This window comes from Solea solea, chromosome 3 (genome assembly GCF_958295425.1).
Source record: "Solea solea chromosome 3, fSolSol10.1, whole genome shotgun sequence".
Taxonomy (NCBI): domain Eukaryota; kingdom Metazoa; phylum Chordata; class Actinopteri; order Pleuronectiformes; family Soleidae; genus Solea; species Solea solea.
The window spans coordinates 5,051,260-5,062,893 of NC_081136.1; the positions used below are offsets into that span (position 1 = coordinate 5,051,260).

Genomic DNA, 11,634 nt, shown 5'->3' on the forward strand with positions numbered 1-11,634 from the left:
GCCATTAAAGAGCCATTTGCTCCATTACACGTCCTTGCTATGCTCCTTAATTCCCTGCTTTTTTCTCCCCGTTCTGCTGGAGCTTTTGTCCCAAATCGTTCCTCGGTGACTGCTCTTCTACTGTCTGTACTCGGCCTCCGCTTCCCTGCTTGTTAGTTTCCGCCGTCTGCCCGACTCCACCAGGAGACCAAAGAGTCTAATCTGAGCGACGCCGCAGCTTTGTGATGACTAAGAGGTTTTTCTGTAATAATGGAAACCACATACAGTAGACTGTGAGTCAGTTGTGCCGACTGCAGAGGCCTTTCACAACACGGTAGGGCTGTGTGATCTGATCACCGGGCACTTTATTAGGCACGCCTTGCTAGAACTGTGTTCATTCTTAGTGGCATAAATAAACAATCCTCAGATTTTGTGTCCATATTGACAAGATAGCATTTCCCAGTCTTCCAAATCTCAAATGTGCTTTACTCGTTTGAGTTCTGATAAAAGTGGACTCACTGTCATGTCCACGGAGCCAGTTTGAGATGATGTAAGCTTAGTGATGTGGCAGATGCAACAGGAATTGAACGTACTGTCAAATTGATACTAAATAATTCCATCAGCAGCCTGACCCAGGCTTCTGACCCTACCATTAGAATGTCACAGCAGAAATCGGGACTCATCGGCCCAGGCAACGTTTTCCCAATAGTCAATTTCCTTCAAGGTCCGATGGGTTCCACGTTCTGAGATGGTTTTCTGAAACAAGTGCTTATTTAAGATAGTGCTTTAAACCACTCTCCTCTGACCTGTGGCATCGTCGAGGCCTTTTTCGCAGAGAGAACTCCAGTTTTCCTCTTTTTTGTGGACTATTTTCTGTAGACTGTAGTGAAGCAAAACGGTTGTGCCAGTAGATCTGATACTCGAGCAACCATGTCGTGTTCAAATTCACCATTGTCTTGCACAATTAGAGCTTAGGCAGCGTACTTCTCATTTACTGTAACTCCTAGTCACACAATTCCAGTTGAATAACTGCCAGATAACGAAAGAGAAAGCTATCTTGGAAAAAGGGACAGAAGCACTCACTCATTGAACATTTCTTTTGACAATTCTACGGCCATAAAATCAAAATAAATCCAGACGGCCTGAATATCATGATGGTCATAAGAGGCTTCTTGTTTGTTTCCTTCCTGAACTCATCAGCTGAAGCCAAGGATGTGTCTTTGCCTTCCTTACTCTTATTACCTCCATCCTTCTTCTCCGCTGTGCACGAGTGTTGCCACGTACGTGTGTGTGAAAAAGCCTCGGGAATCAGGTTAACCTCCCTGACACGGACATGGAACATTCACAAACACACACCAACATGTGCGCGCCGACTCAAACTGTTCAAGTGCGATGTGCCGCATGTTGTTTATGTAACCCTCTGGGGACCCGCGTACCCACCTAGCGCTTGAGGTTTTGTGCAGCTTGCACTTAAAGCATTGCAACGTTACACAATAAGACTCGGCAAGAAGCTTTTATGTAATACCTTTCCACTGAGAACGGTCCAAAAAAACTAAAAAGAGAAAATATCCAGTGGGCGTAAATGCCTTGCAGTAGGGGTGGGGCGATATTGGCAAAAAATAATATCGCAATTGTTTTTTATTTCGATAATATCAATACTTATCATATATAACTCGTTAATTGTTGCTTACAACACAAAAAAAACAAAGTACTCAAATGTCACACAAAAACAGTGTGCTCCAGATTATCTTATATCCCGTCAAAAAAAAGAGTTTTAAACAAATGTCATTAATATGAAGAAAATCCCCCGTCCGATAGAAAAGAATGCTATTACTAGATACTGTATAAACCTACTAGGACTGTAAGTTTGTTCCAAAACTTAAGTTTGAACTAAATTACAATGACTTAAGTGCGTGGTTTTGTCAGCTTTTACGAAGTCATTAAAATACGCGATATTGTCAATTTGCACAACATTAATTGGACAATTAACGATTTGACACAAATCACATGAAAGCATTGGATCCCCAGTAGCACCAGGTGTCCTCTGTACCTAATTAAGTGGCCCGTGTATTAGTACAACATGTATTTGTTTTGCTCCTCAATAAAGTGCACTGAAAATAACATTTGGGCATCAAAAAAAAAACGACCACAGCTTTGAATCACCTCAACAACAGTGAGTGTCTCATCAGAGCAACTGTTACAGACCTGAGCTTTCCACCCACGCCACAGCACTTTTTCATCACACACACACACACACACTCACGCGCACACAAACAAAATCCGTCATCATCCAAAGAGCAGCTGAAGAAGCACAAACACACCAGACCCCCCGACGGGCACTGCCAGCTTCTCCACTGCGCCACAGGCTGAGTCTTCGTCTGTCGCATGACAAAAACAAACGCTGGCCAAAAAAAAAAAAAAAAGTTAACTGTGTGTCATGCACACACAAATATACACCAGGGTTATTAAGTTTGGGTTGCTTCTTAGTTAGTTTTACAAGTTTGGAAGTTAGGTTAAATGTGGTTGTATGAGGTACTGACATTAAAATGGGACACGAGGGAGACTTTTCCCACTCGTTTGGTAAATTTGTGTCATTTAGGTAAATTCGAATGAAGCGTTTCAAACGCCAAAGTCACAAAACATCACATTTGAACTTATTGATAGAGGCAGCAGTAGATCAACAACTCCTCTGTGCCATGAGGTAAAATCACTGATTTTCTCTATGGACTTTGGTGCAGGAAGGGAGTCGTTCACAAAGTGACACAAACTTCACAAAATGGTTGCCTAACCATGCGGTAAAAACTACCACCACAGATGCCAAAATGTAGGACAAACGTTTTCAGCCGTAGAGACACATTTACGAGATTAAAGGCACATTTCCACTGATGTGCGCACACACACTGACGAGCGGGCACCGGGACATTTTTCACTGTCAATTTGATGATTAAAGATAATGTGAGAGAGAAACGCTCTGAGGCAGTGTCTGACAGACACAGACACACACACACACACCTGCCTCATCTCCTGCTTCAATCGAATCAGCGCTTATCTAATCCAATCAGACCCACTGGAGCATTTCATTTTGGAGTTAGCCAGCAGAGTAGATTATGTTCATGGCCTGAAAGTGTTTGTATGTGTGTATGATTCATCCCTCCTTTCATCCATAAAAATCCACTCATGTTTTTGAGTAAGGGGTTGAATAAAAATATACATTTTGGTGACACATCGTCGTTTGTTGCTAATCGATACACCAGGGAAAATACCCATATTTTAACTATCCAATGAAGGCGATCTAAAGTAAACAGTCCCTGCCAGTTTTACTCGCCGGGGCATCACCACTTCATGTCACCTCACGGTGGCGCTGCTCAAATGAATAAGGCGAAACTTGGGTGGACGTTACCTGGCTGAAAAAGAGAGAGTTTACAGCGGGGATACTGGTGGAGAAAGCTACGTTAAAAGATGCTCCATCCACGCTCAAATCCAGAACTTTTAACTTTCGATGTTCGCCTACCAAGTAAAGGCAATCAATCGAAACGCAAGCCTGACCGAGGGGCCTGTTCCAAACCGCACGGCACCCTACTGTACCGTGATGGATACACGCCGTCATTGGTTTCACGGACCATGTATGACCCCTAGCACGTGTCCAATATAACAGTAAAATGGGCCAAAAATAGTGCGAACAAATGAATGTCAAGGTGCAAAAACAGTACAGAGAAGGACATCTGAAGACTGCATGTGCATTGATGTGATTACCAGAGTCGATACCAAACAAACAGCTTCAGAAGTGGAGGCGAGTTTTATTGAAAAGTACCTTTTATTTTTTTTGCTGGTGTGGGCGTCACTTGTAGCACAGCAACCGAGCGACCACGCAACCGAGCATTTGCTGGAGGGATTAGATGTGCGGTGTTGTGTGTGTGTGTTTGTGTGTGTGTTACATTGAATATAAAATAAATCATTTCACTTTGCTTCCGATACACAAACGCTGCATCAAGGTAAATCTGTCTCTCAGGTTAAAAGCTGAAAAAAGCCTGATAAGTTGTGACTTGCTGCTAATTTGCATGTAAACATCAACCTAATCGTGTTATGAGTCATGCATTAACCTGCAAAATGACGGCCTGTGGGTGGAAGTGAATAAGAAAATACACCTAATTGAATAATCTGTGTGTGTGTGTGTGCGTGTGTGTGTGTGTGTGTGTGTGTGTGTGTGTGTGTGTGTGTGTGTGTGTGTGTGTGTGTGTGTGTGTGTGTGTGTGTGTGTGTGTGTGTGTGTGAGTGAGTGAGTGTATGTGTGTGCATATCAAATCAAAGGAAAGGGAAGAAAATGACATTAGCGCCTGTGATATAACTGGAAATGCAGACTTCCCGTTTAAGGCTCTACTTCCTGTTTGGCTCTGAGTAAAGCATCGAGTTTAACACAGCAAATAGTGTTGATATTTTTAAAGAGGAGAACTTGGCTCCGGGCGCTGGTTTCACTCTTGGCTCAGTCCTTTTTAGCAGCGTCTCTTCCTCTGACCTCGCTGACGGAGGACAGAGACAAAAAGTTTCCTGTTCGTCCACCTGAATCGGAACTTTTCAAACGTCCATTCAGTTTGACACAATTGTCTTTGAATTTGAATAGAGTTTTGGACATTTGGAGACAGTCTTAAGTTGATAATGTGGACACTACTAGAAAACAGTTGCCTCACGCAGTGGTTCCCAAACTTTCTGACCGGGGAACCATTTTTTAAAGATGAAAAACTATCCTGACCCAAATCACAATATTAACTTTTAGTTAATTTAGTAATTTTAACACATTGATCTTCACTAAAATGTTCCCCAAAAAACATATCGCAACCCGTCCTCACTGGCTTTGTACATGTTCAGCAACATAAGTCTAGTATCTTCTCAGTTTTATTTTGACTACTTTAACTGTGAAATATTCCACTCTGTGGCCACCAGCTTGTCTTTGGCTGTCTGCCGTTTTAAGCTGTGAAGGTTGTCCTTTGCGGTTCCTTGTGGTAAGAAGCGGCTCCCTGCTATGTTTGGAAACAGATGAAAGCTGAAACACTGAGACCGACGTCCAAAAATACCCCAAAACAATGGCTAGTGCTGCAATTTTTTCGTCGTTGTTCCATTTATCTTCATTTCTTTATTCGGTTTCCAACTGACTACCAACCGAGATGGTTGTCACTCCTCTGGGAGTCTTTCGTTCGTACCTTTTAAAACTTAGAGAAGCACTTTGGTGTGGAGTTGGAAAGTATCTTGCCCTAACAGGGGGGTCAGTCTGTAAATGGATACCGAAAACAAAGCTGGTGGACAATGTTAACGAGCATCCGAAGCGCCAATTACAGGCGGTGATGTAACGCGACATAATGACTGTGTAATTCGCAGCTTCCACAGAGCCCGGTGCACACATGGTGTCAGTAAACAAATGCACCGCAGTGGGAGAGATGGGGGGGGGGAACAAAAGGCAGGGATAGTCTGACAGTGACGTATCTGCTCCTTCTGTGGACGTCAGGCCACAGGAAGTGATCATTTGACAGCGGCGGCGAGGCTGCTCAGCGATACCCAAGTCCCTACTTTGGGCCCAGGCGTATATGTATTAGTTTTCAGGGCGATGTGACGCTAATTACCCAGTGTGCTGCGCTGACATGTGTTGTTGTCAGATCAGGCCGAGACTGGGACTTCATTAAACAGCTGACAGATGTCGGCTTGTCGGAGAAGACCGCGCAGCTGATGAAGTGCAGGTTTGCCCGAGTATAGGGCTTCAGATTTGGGTGTAGAGGAATGAAATCTGTTGATCGGTTGAACATGGATTGAGCAAAACAAAATACAAGGCTCTTTACAAACAAAAAGGTTAGAAGTCCATTCTGGGACTGTTTTTGGAAGCTTCATGAAAGCCTAAGATGAAGGACAGTTACCTGATTATCCGTATCATTTAGCTAACATTGATATGTTGGGTAGACTGGAATCTACCCAACTGGAATCTTAATCGTTCTTCATTGGACTGTAATGAAATGATGCAAAGACCTTGATGTTCCCCAGAGGATTAACCTTGGAGACTTTTGGTAATCCCCTCAGATGTCAGGTTAACATCACTCACATGTACGTGTGGCTTTAATAGTTGAAGGTAATTGTGCCTGGTGCTGTATTTGTCATGGCCGGTCTCGTACCAAGAATTGCCTCGAGCTATGCTTTGCAAAACAGGACGTCCGCCTTTGTTGGGTGCACCCGGAATGACAGGAAGAAAACTACAGCCTTTTTGGGAGCTTTGTTTGGGCGGTTTACATCAAGACAAGAACAGCTTGCACTTGTACTGGAACATTTGCAAAGCATGATTCTGCAAATTGTCAACTTCCCGGAAATGTTAGCATTTGCAGAAAGCATTAGATCATTGGTGGAATGCCACATTTGGCCGCCATGGAATTAGTTGGTGGTGTGGATGCTTCAGCGTTGTTGCTCAACTCTTTGTCAATGTAGGATGTTTCCATCACATTTCAGTCTTGCTACATTCGGGGAAGAAGAAATTATGAATCATCCCTAATGTTGATGCAGTCACTGGATAAAAATGGAGCAGTCCCATGACTTTTTCAAGATGAAGTCTCTAAGAATTCACTCTGAGCAGTTTCATAATAAGTGAAAGCATTTTCACACCGGAGGTACTTTTATATTTTTCTTTAACTGTTGGAAAACGTTTTGGCAAGTCCATACCACATTGGAACAATCATATTTTTAGTAACTGGGAATGATTGTATAGCAAGGAATGTAGAGTGAGCATAGTGGTAGGAACCGCGACTGATCATATTCCTAGAACTTGGAATAACTGTAGTTCTAGAACTGGGAATGATTGTACTTCTGGAACTGGGAATAATACTAGTACTAGAACTGGGAGTGATCATAGTTATTCAACTGGGAATGATTGTAGTTCTAGAACTAGGAATGATTCTAGTACTAGAACTAGGAAAGATCATAGTTCTTGAATTGGGAACGATTATAGTTCTTGAACTGGGAATGACCTTAGTGCTGGGAACTGCCTTGGGGACTTCTATACTTCAGTGTAGGGACTTTCTCAAACAGAACCCTGAGGGATGCAACTGTCCATTGATTGGCTGAAGTCATTAGCCATTGAAGCGCAATATTTGTGTCTGTTGTGTCCGGCAAAAGTGATGTTGTATATAAATGGATTTCATCCCTTGACTGCTCTAACAGTCTCCTTCTGGAAACAGACCTGTGACTTTAAACTCTAAATTCAGAAGTAACTCGACAGCAAGCTTTCATTTTTAATACATTACAGTCAATCTTTTTTTTTGGGTTTAAAGTAGGTTTTTGGTTGTTTAGCATTCATGATTATGGTGATTAATTCCATTATATTCTCGTTTCCTTCTGTTGTCTTCATTCTGGCATGTGTGACAACAAACAGGCTGCTGGCGAGGGATTGGAGAACGTTGGCTCTGAAGTCCGTCCAACAAAACACAATTTTTTTTTTACCTCCCTGTCCCCCCCTTTTGTTTTCATTGTTTCAAGTTCCCCCAGATTAACACTGATCCTCCCGAAAACTGTTTGACTGAGCGCCCACAAACAGGCAGCCACAAACATTCCCCTGGCGGCAGCGGCAGTGACAACCGACACCGCCAATACACACTTAGAGGAAGTGAACCTGAAAGAGGAAGCACATTTCTGCTGCGTTGACCAATCGGTTGGAAAGATCGATATGTGTCACAGAGCCGACTCTTAAACAGCTGAGTCAAAGCACACACACACATATATATGTATATATGTGTATATATATATATATATATGTATATATGTAGATATACTTTTTTAAGTTGTGGCCCCTCCTGACTACACTCTAAGTGGCCCCTCAGATCATTTTACCCTTACGTGAAATATGAACTATTTTCCCCATTCCCGATTGTCCCCATAAAGGAAATTTACTACGATCAAATAATTGTAAGTGAGTTTTTGTAATATAAACACCGTTTTACTGTAATGGCAAACTACACAAGCGATAACGGATGCAGATTCTGTGCCTTACTTTTCGGAAACTCGTCCCGACTCCTGAAGCTCGACACTGTGTCAGTAAAAATGAGAAAAAAAGACTCTGAGAGCAGAAAAAGAAGAAATATGACTGGAATGTAACCGCACAGGAAATGGACTGACAGCTGTCATACTGTACAAGTGTCACACACTCTTGTGTGTGTGTGTGTGTGAGAGACGCAGGGTCTGGATATGAGATTAATGTATGATAATAATATTCAGATGTTTGTACGTACGTTTTTTGGATAAAAAACTACATTTTATATGCTTTCTCAGGACATCTTTAAATTATTTTGTCAACAAAACATTTTATTAACGTCATTTTGAGCAGCCTTGCTGCAAAATTAACCTTGTTTATCTTTGCTTTTACAAATTCTATGTTGAGTTTGAGGTAAAAACAGCTGCAGGCCAGAATAAATTAGTCAAAAATAAGATACTTTTTGATACTGTAAAGAGATTAAATGTACGAAAATGTAAAAATGAGGCAGCAGACAGAGAGGAAAGAGGAGTTTGAGTCAAACATCCAGCTCTTGGACCAGACGGCCATTCATAAAAGACACACCCTTCCTCATCCGTTCACAGTCACGCGTGGTCAGCGTGGTCATCACTGACGCCGAGTTCAGGAAAACAAACCAGATAATCTGACTACAAAAACAACCACAATCATCCTCACAAACACCGATACCATCCAAGAAAAACATCACGGAGAAGCCAGGAAACAAACCTTTATGTGAATAATTCAGTATTCACTCAAGTCTCTGCTGTGAATGAACAAATGAATGAATGAATGACACTGGATACATCAATGTCCAATGGCAACACTAACACCAATCTAATTAGTTCCATCAGTGTTGTGTTAAAATGCCCTCTTGAGAATTGGAAATCCGCCCGTTTTCTTCTTTTTGTTTTTGCCACAGACGCGTCAAGTTCATGACCGTGCTGGGGGTAAAAGGTCACGTGTTGTGCAAATTTTACTTTCAAAGAAAGAAAATTAAAAACTTTAAACAGTAAACAGATGATAAAGGTAAATTAAAAATAAATTAAAATTCTAAATAGAAACCACACGTGCGTCTGAGATGAGCTGCTAACAGCAGCAACGTAAATGTTTATAAAATGACAATTTATATTCTGCTTTCACTTAAAAAGTATAGTTTACTGAGGTCAGACTGTATAAATACTGTGTTTTACGCACTTTAGCGACGCAAAGTTTTGTATTTACAGAGATCGTGAACGCACCATTGACTGAACTTTTTACCTTTTTGTGAAACTGATGTGTTTGATGCCGAAACAAGACAGGAAAACACACTTATAATTGTCATTATTATTATTATTATTATTATTATTGTTGTTATTATTATTATTAATAATATTAATATTATTTTAACTTCTTGTTCATATACCGGAAGATCATTTACTTTTTTGTGAAACGATGGCGTCACATTAGCCTAACTAAGTAACTAACACTATTTTAATAACTTTAATAACTTCTTCTTTCGTCTTAGTGGGTAAATACTGCTTTTTATGCACTTTTAGCCTACGTAAAGTTATGTATTTACAGCGTCAGTGAATGCGTAATTTCTGTGATACCGATGCGTTTTAAGGCCAAAACAAGACTGAAATAAACCTGCAGAAGTCTTTTATTTTTAAATGTATATGTGTTGAGAAATTATGTCACTTCATATAACATTAATATTAGTATTTTTTTGTTGTGTTTAATTTAATTTGCCTATCATATACATATATATATATATATATATATACCAAAATATCTCTTTTATAATCCCATGTGGGATGGGCCAGAAGGCAAGACACAAAAATAACATTTAACTAACTATAATTAACTAACATTTTTATTCTATTTTGACTTTCATCAGAAGAAACTGAACTGCTCTTCTTTAGGTCTTAGTGGATAAATACTGCGCTTTACGCATTTTTAGCCTGTGTAAAGTTATGTATTCATAAGGGCAGTGAACGCATCATTTCTGTGAATGCGTTTGAGGCCAAAACAAGACTGAAATAAACCTGTTTTAATGTATATGTAACACATTATTATTAGTTTCCTTGTGTTTGGGGCCAGAAGGCAAAACACTAGCTAACTAACTAACTAACTTACTGTAACATTTCTCATCTACTTTGACTTATAATAGAAGAAACTGAACTGTTCTCCTGTAAAAGTGATGCGTTTGAGGCCAAAACAAGGCGGAAAAAGTGGAATTTTTTCGAGGCTGCGCTGTGAGTCTGGGGACATGAAGTGATGCTTTTCCATGAATGGAGGAGAGGAAGGGGAGGAGGAGGAGGTGTGACTCCCAGCTTTTTGCACCAATTCATAAAGTGGAGTCTTTTATTTTGTTAAATTCTGGGGGAATAACATGACTCAGCACAACACGAATGTGGGGGAAATGCAGTAAACATTTAAAGGATGTAAAAAAACAAACAAAAAAGGATGTACTCACCCACAGCGCAGTGAAGTGCGTCAGACACGCAGAGAGTGATGCGGGAGTTTGCGTGGAGATAATCTCCAGTGGGTGTCACAGGCAGCAGCAGCAGCAGCAGATCTGTGAGTGTGTGTTTGTGGATTCAGGAGGAAGCTGCAGCAATAATAATAATAAAGTCCACTGTGTCCGTGCGTGGATTCTCCGATGATGATGATGGACCAGAGTCTGGTTCATGCGCGTGGGAGACGCGGCAGTGGATGAAAGTGGCGGCGGGAGATGGGGGGAGACACGCGGGTGACGTGAAGGAATGACAGTCAGTGTTTGAGGACAATGAGACAGACAGGAGATAGAGTGGGTCCCTTCGTGTCCGCGTCTGTGTCCGCGACTGTGGAAGAGAGAGCTGGGGACGTGGAAACGCCTTTTCCTCTCTCTCTCTCTCTCTCTCTCTCTCTCTCTCTCTCTCTCTCTCTCTCTGTCACGGCTTAACACGCTGTCTGATTTGTCTCGAGATCGTCTATGGGGAAACAACCTCTCACTCCTTCGAATGAAACATGACTATGTGTTATAACCACAACAGGGAGGAAAAATGTGCAAAATAAATAAATAAATAAATAAAATAAAAACAAACAAACAAAAGAACCAGTGTTTTATTGTAAAAATTAGTTTTAAAAGTTGAAATTATTGTAATAACTAAGTGGGAACAAGGTGTACTTGAGGATGGTCTAAAAAAAAAGCAAAAATGTTCCATGTAAGTTTTAGGTGAACTTAATTTCGGGTTTCACCTTGGGGGGGCGCTACTGAGCCAATTTTCACCACTTTTTGCATATTTAGATAAAAATTATTTTCTGCTTTAATCCCCGAACGTGAAGTTCTCTTTCAGCATTCGCTCAACTTAACCTAAATTGGCTGTCGTCTTGCTTCTGTGTCTCCACAGACACCAAAGCGAAACGCCACTAAACTGAGAAACACGGAAAAGTCGCGTGGAGCTGATGAATTAGATCAGCATTATTTGAGCTAATTTAACAGTGTTGGAATGACTTTTTATTATATTTAAAGAACTTACACACTACAGCTTTAATAACATGACTCAAAAACTAAGTTAGCTCAATTTCAACAAGCTAAATCGATCAATTCTGCTTTATTTTGGTGGGAATTTAAAAATAACACTCATATTAAAGTATTATCAATAGAAGACATTACAAAA

At 40.9% G+C, this 11,634-nt stretch overlaps 1 protein-coding gene across 1 annotated transcript in view; it reads right to left on the reverse strand.

Moving 5' to 3' along the window:
* Positions 1-10,846, reverse strand: part of LOC131456840 (astrocytic phosphoprotein PEA-15) — a 40,335-nt gene extending 29,489 nt beyond the window's left edge. The window contains exon 1 of the mRNA XM_058625495.1: positions 10,449-10,846. The gene's annotated coding sequence lies outside the window, so the exon portion shown is untranslated. The remainder of the gene's footprint in view (positions 1-10,448) is intronic.
* Positions 10,847-11,634: the final 788 nt, after the last annotated feature.